Genomic DNA, 13368 nt, shown 5'->3' on the forward strand with positions numbered 1-13368 from the left:
CTGAAATCAGCCTGTCATCAATATATTGTAAGCATGGCACACCTTACTTTCTACAATGTCCTGTTGCAACCATCCCTGTAGTATGGTAAATGAAGGCACTGGTTTTAAAACTAAAAGGTATGGTACTGAACACAAAATACAAATCTGCAAAGCGCACACCGAAATATGTTCTAGAATCTTTATGAACTAGAATATGGTCATAACCCGATTTGTCATCTACAGACGCCATAAATGTACTGTTTTCAACCAACCTTGGAACTTCTTTGAGAGTATCTAATACAAAAGGCTTAGCTATAACCCACAAGTTCAAAAACGCTCATCATGACAGAGCCTAGGTTTTGTTACCTCTACAGTAAGGGGCATTACCAAATGAGGGGGGTCATAACAACCAACTCTACCCCATACAGACACAGATCCATTTCTGACACGATCAAAAAGAGTCGACTTAATAATTTCAACATGGTTCTTACAGTTAAGTGCATTGCCAAAATACAAACAAGGTGGCGTAGCCGAGTCATACATTTTCCCTTTAAAATTGCCTTTGAAATGTCTGAAATAATTTTCAATATTAACTCCATTTTCTAACCATTCTAAAACTTCTGCAGAAGGCTTAAGTTCTCGCCAAGCTTCTAAATGTTTGTGCAGATTTCATGTGATAAATGATTCTGGCTGTCTAAAAGGTAGATTTTCTAAATCAAAAATACTATTTTCTGCTACTTCTTCTGCGCGGGGAACGGAATATGGAGGTAGGAGAACTCTTCCTCTGTAATTCACTGAAACTTTTTCATTTTCTTTAAAATCAATACTGCTAGGGTCAAATAATGACTTCATTTCCCATTCAGATAAATCAAATTTCATTCTTTTTGGATTATAACCCTAAAATGAAAAAAATACAGAGAAAAAATTCCCCGACCTCCATTCCGCGTCACTAACAATAAGCCACTAAGGATTAGATTCCCATGGAATGAAAGTCAGAAAACTTTGAAAACTTGCGAAATTTTTAACGGAAAAACTTAAGGTAATCCAGAAAAATTTAATTTAAAGCATACATAACTACTCCTTCTTCAACTTCGGACACGAGTTCACATGGTGGCCATTCTCCTTACAGAAAAAACAAGCACCCCTAGTTCTCCTTTGGAATCTAGGGCGAAAACCTGGGTTTCGCATCATACTTGAATCACCGAAAGGTGGACCAGCAGGACCATTTACCGGGAAACCATTACCATAACCTACAGGATTACCATAACCTACAGGGAATGGATTATAAGGGAACGCTGGACAAGGATATGGAAAAGCTGACGGACCTGACACACTTTTAATAGGCATTTGGTTACAACCCTTGCTATCAACCTTCTCATCAGTTTTCTCATTTTTCCTAGCATTCTTTTGTCATTCAGCAATAGTAGCTGAAATTTTTTTTATCTTCTGAAGACGTAAGCAATTTTAAACACAAATTAGAAATTTCGTCATGATTTTCAAATTGTCTACAAGCCTGCAAGGCCTTACTAAAGAAATCAGCCTCTGGGTGACTTGCTTTATTAGCACACTCAACCAAAAACTCTAAAGCAGCTATAAGAACGCTTGGTGGCGTCAACTTTGGCCTGCCGGCCAAAGCTCTAACACTTTTTAATGCTTCTGTAACTTTATCCGAAATTTGCTGATTTTTTAAATTGTCAAAACTGTTTACCATTTTACGAAGTCTTCCCTCAAGATCAGAACTAGTTTTTGAGGATGCAGAAATACTAACCGGTGTATTTGGAACTTGAGGCCCCTGGTCACCAGCCATTGGTGTAACAGGTCTAGTAGTAGATGCAGCAGATGCAGCAGATGTCGATGCACCTGAAAGATCCATATCAAATTTTACATTCTACTAACTAAGATAACTAATATACCAATATTAAACATCAAAAACTAATAATCTTACAATTATGACCAAAAATATTATTTTTGTGAGCATGACATTTTCCAATTTTCAAGTCAAGCAACACTGCTGAGAATTTACTATTCAAAATATTATCTGGCAACCGTTTAAAAATATATTGGCAAGAGTTGTCTCATTGGCATTTACACCGAATCTTTTTTTCTTTTTTTTTTCTTTTTTTTTACAATGTAGTTTCCCGGTAAGCGTCTAATACAACACATGTACACAATTTGTTTATGAACTTTGATAGATTAAGAAGTGCACAAAACGTACTAGATCCAAAATCATAGACAATAGACCTTTCCCAACAAGTGTGTGTCTAGGTTTTAATATCAAGTGTGGCTCGGCCATCTACAAAATATAATATATTCCATAAAAACGAATATATACATTTATTTAAAAAAGAAACAGCTAAATACTGAGATTAAAAAATAAACCCACATTGCAAACATAATACTATTATCACTGGGGTAAAGCTGATGACCGTAACTGCATTCACGGTCATCCCAAGATGTCGGATGAAAAATTAGGTCAGTATTTTTATTGCCTGTTAAGGTGTTTCTACATCATTTTCTTTACAAAGCATACTTTGATACGATGTAAATATATAAAAGATGCACACGGAAGTCACAAATCTCTACCGAGGAACGTGTATAAAACGGGAATTTGGATTTGAAAAATTCGCGAGGATGACCGTAAATCGTAATCGAGATGACCGTAACAGGATTAGCGTTTCATAACAAGGCTGACCGTAATTGGTTTAAAGATGACCGTAAATTGTTAAGGATGACCGTAATTTATAAAAAAATACTAAATTTAAAAGGATGACCGTCAATTGAAAGAAATATCTATATTTGTATGCATTGTTTTTTATTGAGTTTGTCGCAATAGGGGCTCGGTTAGTTCTTTTTAACTATTTGGCTTGTAGTTGGATGCTACATATGACGAACCATGTATTTGAAGCATGTCTTATTTTTGTCTACCTTTAGGATAATGTTGTCTTTGTTAGACCTTTTTATAACAAATGATACTCACATAATAAATTACTGTGGAGTCGGGCCACCTTTATTAGACCAAATACGTTTTCACTGTCCTATAATTAGTCTTTTGAACTTTCCAGAATGTCGTCAAAAAACTTTTAAGCGGAAAATTTGGCTATGAGATCGAGGAGACTATGACAGATATCGTAACATTTTATCTGAAAAAAATTGGGATTCCGTAATTAACTTAAATAACGTTGAACAATTTACAACCGAAATAACAAAACTATCATAGAAGCTGCTGAAAATTGTATTCCAAATAAAATAATAACTGTTCGCAAAAATGAACCTCCATGGCTAACAAATGATGTTAAAAAAAAGATAAGAAAAAAAATAGAATCCACAGAGAGGCTTAAAAATATAATAACCCATCGGAGTGGTCAAAATTTAAGAAAATACGAAATGAAGTTACTAGTTTAATAAGAAAATCGAAAGATGATTATAACAACAATTTAATTAAAAATATCACGAACAGTAACCCGTCCATTACTAACTGGTGGAAAACGGTTAAACAAATATCCGGATTAAAAACAAACGACGCAAGTGTACCCCCATTAATGGTTAATAACAACTTAATATATAATAAAATCGAAAAGGCAAATGAATTTAATCGATTTTTTTCTTCCCAGTCAAATATTGATGATTCAAGTGCTGTGTTACCTGAAGAACTTCATAATATTAGTGATGACATTAGTTATATAGAACTTACTGTTACTGAAGTTGAAGATATATTGAAAATTTTTCATCCTACAAAAGCTTCTGGCCTAGACCTCATAAGTCCCAAATTGTTAAAAGAAGCATCTTCTGTTTTAAAGTATCCACTATGTAAACTATTTAACTTATCGTTCAGTACGTCTTCTTTTCCAGATCAATGGAAAAGAGCAAATGTTACCCCAGTTTATAAAAATAGTAAACCGATTGACGTTAAAAACTGTAGACTTATTTCCTTGTTGAGTGTAATATCAAAGTGTATGGAACGATGTGTATATAAACATGTTTACAATCACTTTATGCGCAATAATATTTTAACGAAAAATCAGTCGGGCTTTACACGGGGGGATTCAGTAGTTAATCAATTAATTAACATTTCGAATGATTTTGGGAAGGCTTTAGATAGCGGTAAAGAAATAAGGGTAGTATTCTGTGATATAAGTATTAAGCGTTTGATCGAGTCTGGCATAAGGGACTGCTATTTAAACTTCAACAAGCGGGCATAATGGGTTCTTTACTAAGGTGGTTTGAAATTTATCTTACAAATAGAGTCCAGCGGGTGGTTATTAACGGTTCAAGTTCCGAATGGTTACCTGTAAATGCAGGCGTCCAACAAGGATCCATTCTAGGCCCTCTCCTTTTTTGATATTTATAAACGATATTGTAGAAGACATTCAAGCTCAAATTAAGTAATTCGCAGATCACACTTTATTATATATTATGGTTGACAATCCAACAGAAACAGCTAAAATTTTAAATGACGATCTAGATAAGATTTATAATTGGTAAAAAAAAATGGCTTCTTAATTTTAATGCCCAAAAAATTGAAAGTATGATAATTTCAAAAAAATAAAAAATTGACCCTTTCATTCTCCATTAAATATGAACACCCAAGAGCTACAAACAGTAAGTAAACACAAACATCTAGGTGTCTTTTTTTCTAACAACGGATCCTGGAACGACCATATTGAATATATAGTTTCTAAATCTTACAAAAGAATAAATATAATGAGAAAAATGAAAAATGTTCTTCATAGATTTTGACTTGAAAAAATTTCGCCCAATTCTTGAATATGCCTGATTCAGTAGGCAGTTGGCATGATCATAATACAAGACAGAGAAATAATATTTCACAAGTCAACACACGGACCCGTTTATATTCTGAATATGTCATCCCTGCAACAACAAAACTATGGGACACTCTTAACTTAAACATAAGAAAATACGAATCTTTATCATTATTCAAAAAACAAGTTAGTACCCAGCGTATTATTATATAGGACATCGTTTTGGTCAAATTTTTCATGCACGCTTAAGAATGGATTCAAGCTCAATGAATTCTCACCTTTTCCTTCGTAAACTAGTAGACTCTCCAATTTGTCGTTGTGGTGATGTAGAAAAAAATTCTCACTTCCTGTTATCTTGTCCTATATATACTAATTTAAGAAAAGAACTATTGGATTCTGTTTCAGTTCTTCCTGTCCAAGTTGGATCAACGGTACTCTCAGATGAGCAAAATAGTATTGTATTTAGTTTGGTGCAGAAATCTATTATTAAAAGTTAACGTTGTAACCCTTGATGTTAATGCTTCATCACTATAGGAACCAAAGCATTTCACATTTTACATTACAATAATTCATGTTTATTTTTTATTTTATTTTTCTCATTAAATGTTTTCTTCTTTTTCTTCTTTCACCTTTTTCATATTCATATATTTATTACAGAGCATGCCAGTATTTATATTTATGTATTGTTCAATAAGTGTATTATTTTTGTAAAGGAGACAGATTTGTAAAAGCCAATAGCTTGTTTCTGAATCCTGAATATTATTTCCTTTGTATATTATCGTATCATGATGAATTATCTGAATAAATATTGTTAAAACAAATGTTGTCTTATAAATACGTCTTTCATCAACACGATTAATTATTTGATACAAAAAAGGTAATACAAATATGGATATTTCTTAAAAAGGACGGTTATACTATGAGGTCATCCTTTATAAATTACGGTCATCCTTTCGAAATTACGGTCATCATTTTACCAATCACGGTCATCCTTATTATATGTTACGGTCATCTTGAAAATATTTTAAGGATGATTTACGGTCATCTTGGCGAATTTTTCAAATCCAATTTCCCGTTCTATACACGTTCCTCGGTAGAGATTTGTGACTTCCGTGTGAATCTTTTATAAATTTACATCGTACCAATGTATGCTTTGTAAAGAAAATGATGTAGAAACACCTTAACAGACAATAAAAATACTGACCTAATTTTTCGTCCGACATCTTGGGATGACCGTGAATGCAGTTACGGTCATCAGCTTTACCCCAGTGAGTATATCACTATGGTTTATGCCGTCACCTATTCAATCATTTCAATACCACCCGTCACGTGACACTGTGACCTGTCATATTATACCGGTAGCACCTATTATCAAAATTGATAAACATTACCTCAAATAAAAAAACAAATAACACCATGTTCTGTATAAAGCCCACAAACGATGGGCTGAATTCGCTTTATAATAATTATACTAAGTGGTAGTTATTCTTCTATCTAAAACCCAATAAACTAAAAATAAAACTCATTCATGAACATCATTAGCTATCGAGCTCACCTTAAATTTAACAACAAACTTGCGTAATTACCTTTTACGCTTTAAATGTTTCACAGAAAGTTCACCTGTTCAATTAATGCAATAAAATCAATACTGACCTATCAATAGGTCAATCAACTGACGAAAACATCATTGAGACTAAAATATGTTAAATAGGAAAACTTCTCAAATCGTACATCTCATATAAAATAGCATATCAAATGTTATATCTTCAAATCTCATAATACAATCAAAATTCAAACTGACCAAACTGCCAAATAGGGAATAAATAATAAAAGAACCAACCTTAAACGCACGGGCGAAGTAAAAGGCGGGAAACCGGCGAAACACGTATCTCATCTCATTGAAAATTTTCTGTTTTCAACAAAATAAAGGCAACCAGCCGATTAAATATAACCAAATGTTACACCGTGTTTGAAAGAAAATGACGACATCAGCCAAAAACAATAAATGTAAATTGGATGGTTATTCCTAAATCAAACGTCTGTCCTCGATGACTGCAGCTCGAAATATGATTTAAATCTAAAGGTCTCGTGACTTCTCGTGAGATGTCGCTTAGGATAAAAAGATAAATTCATTCTTATTTCCAATGATCCCGTAAACAAAGAAATGATGAATTTCTTTATATCTTTCCACAGATATAAAAGGTCCGTAGTTGGTGTGCATCAAAAGATTAAAAAATTTGACTTTCATTCCATATTCGATATATTTCGGAGGATAACAAAAATTGAATATCTTAATTTTATTAATTTTACAGATTAATGTATTGACATCTATAAATATTAATGGTAAAACCTGATCGCTGTGTAGTTTAGAAAGTCAGAAAGAAAGAATATCTCTTATTTCAAATAAATTAAAAGCTCCACTAAAAGCAGAACTAGATATCACGTCAATGAACAAACAGTTAACAACTTGCTTCATTTAAGATACTGATCCTCTTTTTCTGAAGTAATTCAAGACATACGGAAAAATAACCAAACCCATTTTAAGATATAATTGTTAAATATTACATTAGCAATTTTACCTGACCATATCGGGAAATAGGTATTTAGTCGGATCTTAACACGTATTTGTGATTTGGTTAAACCGGTTTTTGATATCAATATACGAAGAAATGTCGAAATGTTCAGGACTTAATTAAATCCGTATTTCGGTAGGATGGTGCAAGCATACGATTTTGATTGCGTCTTACACTTTGAGAAGCGAATAATCTTTAACTACTTTATTCAAATATTGTGTAAAAAACGGTAATTTTGAGCTTTGAAAGTCAAGTGACTCGAGCATTTTCCTGAGGAAGTTTTAAAAAATTGCAAAGAAATATTTTTACAGTGGGTTAGCTTTCATTAGTCTTCACTATCTATAGATTAACAACTTTTGGTTATATTTTATAATTTAGAATCATCATTGAAGGTGGAGTGCGATTGCGCAGTTAATTAATTCTATCGATGTGCCATTTGTATGCAAGAGTGACATTCCGTTGTATTATGTGCCAATTCGGAAAAGTTATGCGAGTATTCTCTCCCCTTAACAGGTTCATTATTTTATAATTAAGTTTACGTTTCTGATATAATTTTGAATAATTACAAAATGTATCAATTCAATATATTTCAGTTTTTGTTATTGGTGCATCAAAAACATTGATGTACGAATACAATTTCATAAATTTGAAACGTTTAAAATGAGTACATACCAATATAAAGAACCGTTCATCATTTTTGAAAAAGACTATGAATAAAAATTGATTTATCTATCTTCTCTTGATGATAGATTGATTGGCAAATGAACTAGTGTTAACAAATTATAATCACAGAGAGGGACATCTTCGCTAGCCAAGGGTTACGATCCACTCCCGCTCTCTTCACCCTTGGCAGATTGAGCCAACATTTGTGATATCAATGTTGCGCCATCTATCGGAAGTTTAAAGTCACACACATTCCGAATCAATTATTCTTGACCAATGGTAGCACTTGAACTCTTCAATTTAGAGATAAAAACACGGTAGCGTCTAGATTCTAACCACTTGGTAAAGCCGGAAACGAAAATATATGTCAATATGCATGCATTTGTGCATGAAACATACACAGAAACTTCTATAAGTTGATTAAAAACATTCAAGTTGTCACTAAATATAGTCCTATGTTTAGTGATGTAAAGACTTGTTGCACAATAAACACGTGGTAATTGTTTACAAACACTTTCAACATTTACACGTGATCATGTTATAGGCGCTTTTTGATTGGATGCAGCGAGTATCTACTGCAACCAATAAAAATCCTTACCTTGTGTCTCCGAAATATTATCTCAATCCGCCAAGGGTGAAGAGAGCGGGAGTGGATCGTAACCCTTGGCTAGCGAAGATGAGAGAGGGACCGACGAGCAATTTTTAACTGTAGCTTAATCAACATTAAAACAAATTTCCACTATAAACGAATGTTAATTTATACAAATATAATGACTTAGTTAGCTAAATCTACAAATTTTATTAGATATTATGAGTTTTTATTGCAATAGTTTAATATGCTATATTACTGGTTTAAAATAGGTGCAATGTATTTGAAAAGTCAGTAAGAAAGAATGCCACTTATTTCAAACAACCTATAAGCTGCACTAGGAGCTAAACTAGGTATTACAATAATAAACCAAAATTTGAAAATTTACTTCAGTGATAATATTGATCCGCTTTCTCTAAAGACATATAGAAAAATGAGCGAGCCAATTCAAAGATATTAACGTTAAAAGATGACTCGACTATACTGGACAAAAGTAAGAAAGAATACGATCAGTACATGTCGAATATAATTCAAAATAATGAAGCCAGACATTGGAATAGACACATGGCAACACAATTCATACGTTGTTGAAGCATGATATCAAATTACATAATACTTCAAAATTAATTTGTATACATATTTGTATTTTGGTTTATAAATATTCATTCAAAGTCTGTAGTTAACCTGCTAATGTATAATTGAAGAACCTTTACGAAATATTTGGTAGACATTAAGGAGGATAAAGCAGTTGAAAATGAAGGAGAAAATTATAAAACTTATTTCAACTATGATTATGTTAAACAAGGTCCCCTTTCAGTGACATGAGTAGTTTCAGTAAGAAAGAAAGCTTCTTATTTCAAGCAATCTAAAAGCTCCACTGGTAGCTGAACTAGATATAACATCAATGAAAGCTTACATCAATAATGATATTAAACCGCTTTTTCTGAAGATATTTAAATCATATGGAGGAATGAGCAAACCCATAAATGTATGCTTAACCATTTTTTGCTAAACGTTCTGGAACATATCAAAATAGAAATGTTGATGTCTGTTTAGTGTACTCATTATTATTTAAAGAATTTATGGCATAACGTCTCTCTGAACAATTTAAGAATTATCTGGGATACCTTTTAACCCAAAATAGACAAACAAAACAATGTCACACTACCACCCGCAACTGCATGTGTTCACAGAGATTCGATCTTCTCCCGATACCAGAGCTAACTAACATTTTTTACCTCTTTTGACGACCATACAATAAGCATGTGAAGAGAAACATGCTAATTTAATCACTACTTTAATTCAAGTATTCAAAAAGAAAGATTTTAATGAGCATTTTATTTTTATATACACAGCTTTTGATTGAATAAGAGCTTTATTTACTATGTTTTCCAACAGCGGCAGTCGTATGGATCCAATGTATAAAAAAATGTGAAATCTTTTTATAGTTTATCTGTATATAAATGTGCATAAACAGATGCCGACTAGATACAACTCTGATCAAATCATAATTCATATAGATTAACCAAAGAATATCAAGGACATTTTCAGCCTCAAATTTATCTGTACACAGACTTTATTTGTAAGTCATCTATCAAGAAACGAACTAACAGACAATTTACCACACACCTAACATTTCAAGACATATATACTCATTAGAACATAGCATCTCATCATACATATCTCGGATCTAAAATTTCATGAATCAACATTCAATCAGTATAGGCGTGGATCAGTTTGGAAATAAACTGATGCGGTTGCAATATTTAATTAATATATCAATGCCCAAGAATGTAGCTTTGACATATTAATGAATATAATAACACTAATAAGAATATAATGAAGTCTCACTCTATATTTCGCTAGACAATCTGTTTCATAAGATGTGTGCAGCAATCCAGATGAGATCGGCTGTTTATAAGAAATTTTTATAGCTTATTGTACATTTCGTACTAGAATATCTAATCATGAGTTGTTTAAATTGTATGTTACTCAAGATTTACTCCTTAGTTCGGTTTATTTTATCAAAAACTGTTTTTCACAACTTAATGAGTAATTCGGGTTCAAGAGTGTGTAACGCGTGCATCCTCAATATGAGTCTTTCGTTTTTCCTCTCTTTTTTTCTAAAATTATTTGTTTGTTAAATTTTTTATTATTTTAAAGGTGATATTATTAACAGAATGCACTATATTTCCTTTAGTATCAAATGACCTAAGATATTTGTCAAAGGAGCACACATCTTTGTAAATGTTAAGGTGGATAAGTTACTAAATTGACCGGACCTATTATTAGCAATAATATTATAAAGTTATCAAAAGTGACGTTCACCTCTTATGCATGTTTTTAAATATGACATTTATGAATAAGGGTATACAGTTTTGATGAATCTAACTTATACCTGTCAACTGTAAAAAGAAATATACCGTTCACAAAATGCGTTAGCTATTAGAAAGTATAATAGTCTATGCACCGAACGTATGCATCAATTGTCGAATAAGTTATTTTTGCAAATTTCATTTATCCGCCAAAATATGCGAAATAAATTTACCGCAAAAATTACCCGTTGTATATCTTTTGTATCGCTGCTTAGTTACTATGACAATTAACGTGTTTTCAGCGTTGGTGGCTTTACAGAATTTATAATAGTTAACACCACAATTTCAGTGCATCAATTCAATTATTGATGAACTGAAATTGTACGAACATGCATAGATGATGTGTGGCTGAATTAAGAGGGATTTTTATTCAGTAACTTTAGAATAAAGATTACAGTTGTTGACTCAAACATTGCAAGGATTAGATTTTTGATGTGATCATCACATATTAATCTATTGCAATAAAAAATCATAATATTTAATAAAATTTGTAGATTTAGCTTACTAAGTCCTTATATTTGTATAAAGTAACATTCGTTTATAGTGGAAAATTGTTTTAACGTTGAATAAGCTACAACTAAAAATTGCCCGCCGGTCCCTCTCTGTGATTACCATTGGATAACGCTGGTTCATTTGCCAATCAATCTATCACCAAGAGAAGATAATTTATACGATTTTCGTTCATAGTCTTTTTCAAAAATGATGAACGGTTCTTTATATTGGTATGTAATCAATTTAAACGTTTCAAATTTATGAAATTATATTCGTACTTCAATTAATGTTTTTGATACACCAATAACAAAAACTGAAATATATTGAATTGATACATTTTGTAATTATCTCAGATGGTGCCATTAAAACAAAATATATATATGGTTTGGCGATATCTGGCCACAGCTTTTATTCATAATATGATAGATTCATATAATATATAATATATATACATGTAGATAGATATGTTGTAGATAGATACTAAGATATGTTGTAGATAGATAGATAGACCATAGACCATGTATATGTAGATAGATCTATGGTCGGTTACCCGAAGATAATATGGCAACCAGGTAGATTGATAGATATATGTGAAGATATATATGAAATGCACCGTGGGATACACTGGTGCTTAAAATTTAGAAAACACCGTGGGATACACAAGTGTAGTCTGTATTATCCAAAAACCTAAAATTTCATAGTTAACATTAAGATTCTATGCAGGGAATTCTGCCATTTACGGGAATATATTTATGATGCTCAAAGTTCAAAAATAAAAGTCACTTTTCTCAACAGCAAACGAGTTAACATCATCAGTCAAATCTGTATCACCACTATCACCGACAAAACCTGAAAAATAAATACAAAAGAGCAGTATCTTGTTCAATAAAAAGGAGTGGGAGGGCGGGTTTTCAAGTTTACCGCTTACAAAATTTAAACATCTTGCTTGCTGCGATGAAATTCTAAAAAGGAATAAATGACGTCACAGAATATAACGTCACTCATGTCGGGTAAATCTAAAACATGAAACGCAATCCGTGAGTGGCCCCGGCGATAACTGAATTTAAGTCTATTAACTTAAATTCCATTATTCAAAATTATATTAGAAACGTAAACTTAATTATAAAATAATGAACCTGTTAAGGGGAGAGAAAACTCACATAAATTTTTCGAATTGGCACATAATACAACGGAATGTCACTTTTGCACATCACTAGAATTTATTTACTGTGCAATCGTCCTCCACCTTCAATGATGATTCTAAATTATAAATATAACCAAAAGTCGTTAATCTATAGATAGTGAAGACTAATGAAAGCTAACCCACTGTAAAAATATTTCTTTGCAATTTTTTAAAACTTCCTCAGAAAAATGCTCGAGCTACTTGACTTTCAAAGCTCAAAATTAACATTTATACAAAATATTTGAATAAAGTAGTTAAAGATTATTCGCTTCTCAAAGTGTAAGACGCAATAGAAATCGTATGCCTGCACCATCCTACCGAAATACGGATTTAATTAAGTCCTGAACATTTCGACAATTCTTCGTATATTTATATCAAAACCGGTTTAAACCAAATCACAAGTACGTGTTAAGATCCGACTAAATACCTATTTCCCGATATGGTCAGGTAAAGTTGCTATGTGATGGTAGCATACATCAGTCCTGCATATCATTTTTTGCAACATGATGAAATCATATTTTTAAGGATCAACACATTCTTGAATCTTAAGTTGGTTGATAAAAATCGTCTGTTCAACGTGAAAAAAGAGTTATGGTTGTACACAATGTTGTAGCCTCGATATTATTATATTATATGAATTTTTAAATAACACCAAATATTGTTAATTTTGGGAAAACATGAAACTGAGGTTTATATAGTGACATTACGAAGTCAGTGACACCAAATGTTTTTAATTCATGTTTTGTTTCCAAAA

General features: G+C 32.1%; 1 pseudogene; it reads right to left on the reverse strand.

Moving 5' to 3' along the window:
* Positions 1 to 1053: 1053 nt before the first annotated feature.
* Positions 1054 to 2272, reverse strand: LOC134692314 (uncharacterized; annotated as a pseudogene).
* Positions 2273 to 13368: the final 11096 nt, after the last annotated feature.

This window comes from Mytilus trossulus, chromosome 12, assembly GCF_036588685.1.
Source record: "Mytilus trossulus isolate FHL-02 chromosome 12, PNRI_Mtr1.1.1.hap1, whole genome shotgun sequence".
NCBI classification, from domain to species: Eukaryota; Metazoa; Mollusca; class Bivalvia; order Mytilida; family Mytilidae; genus Mytilus; species Mytilus trossulus.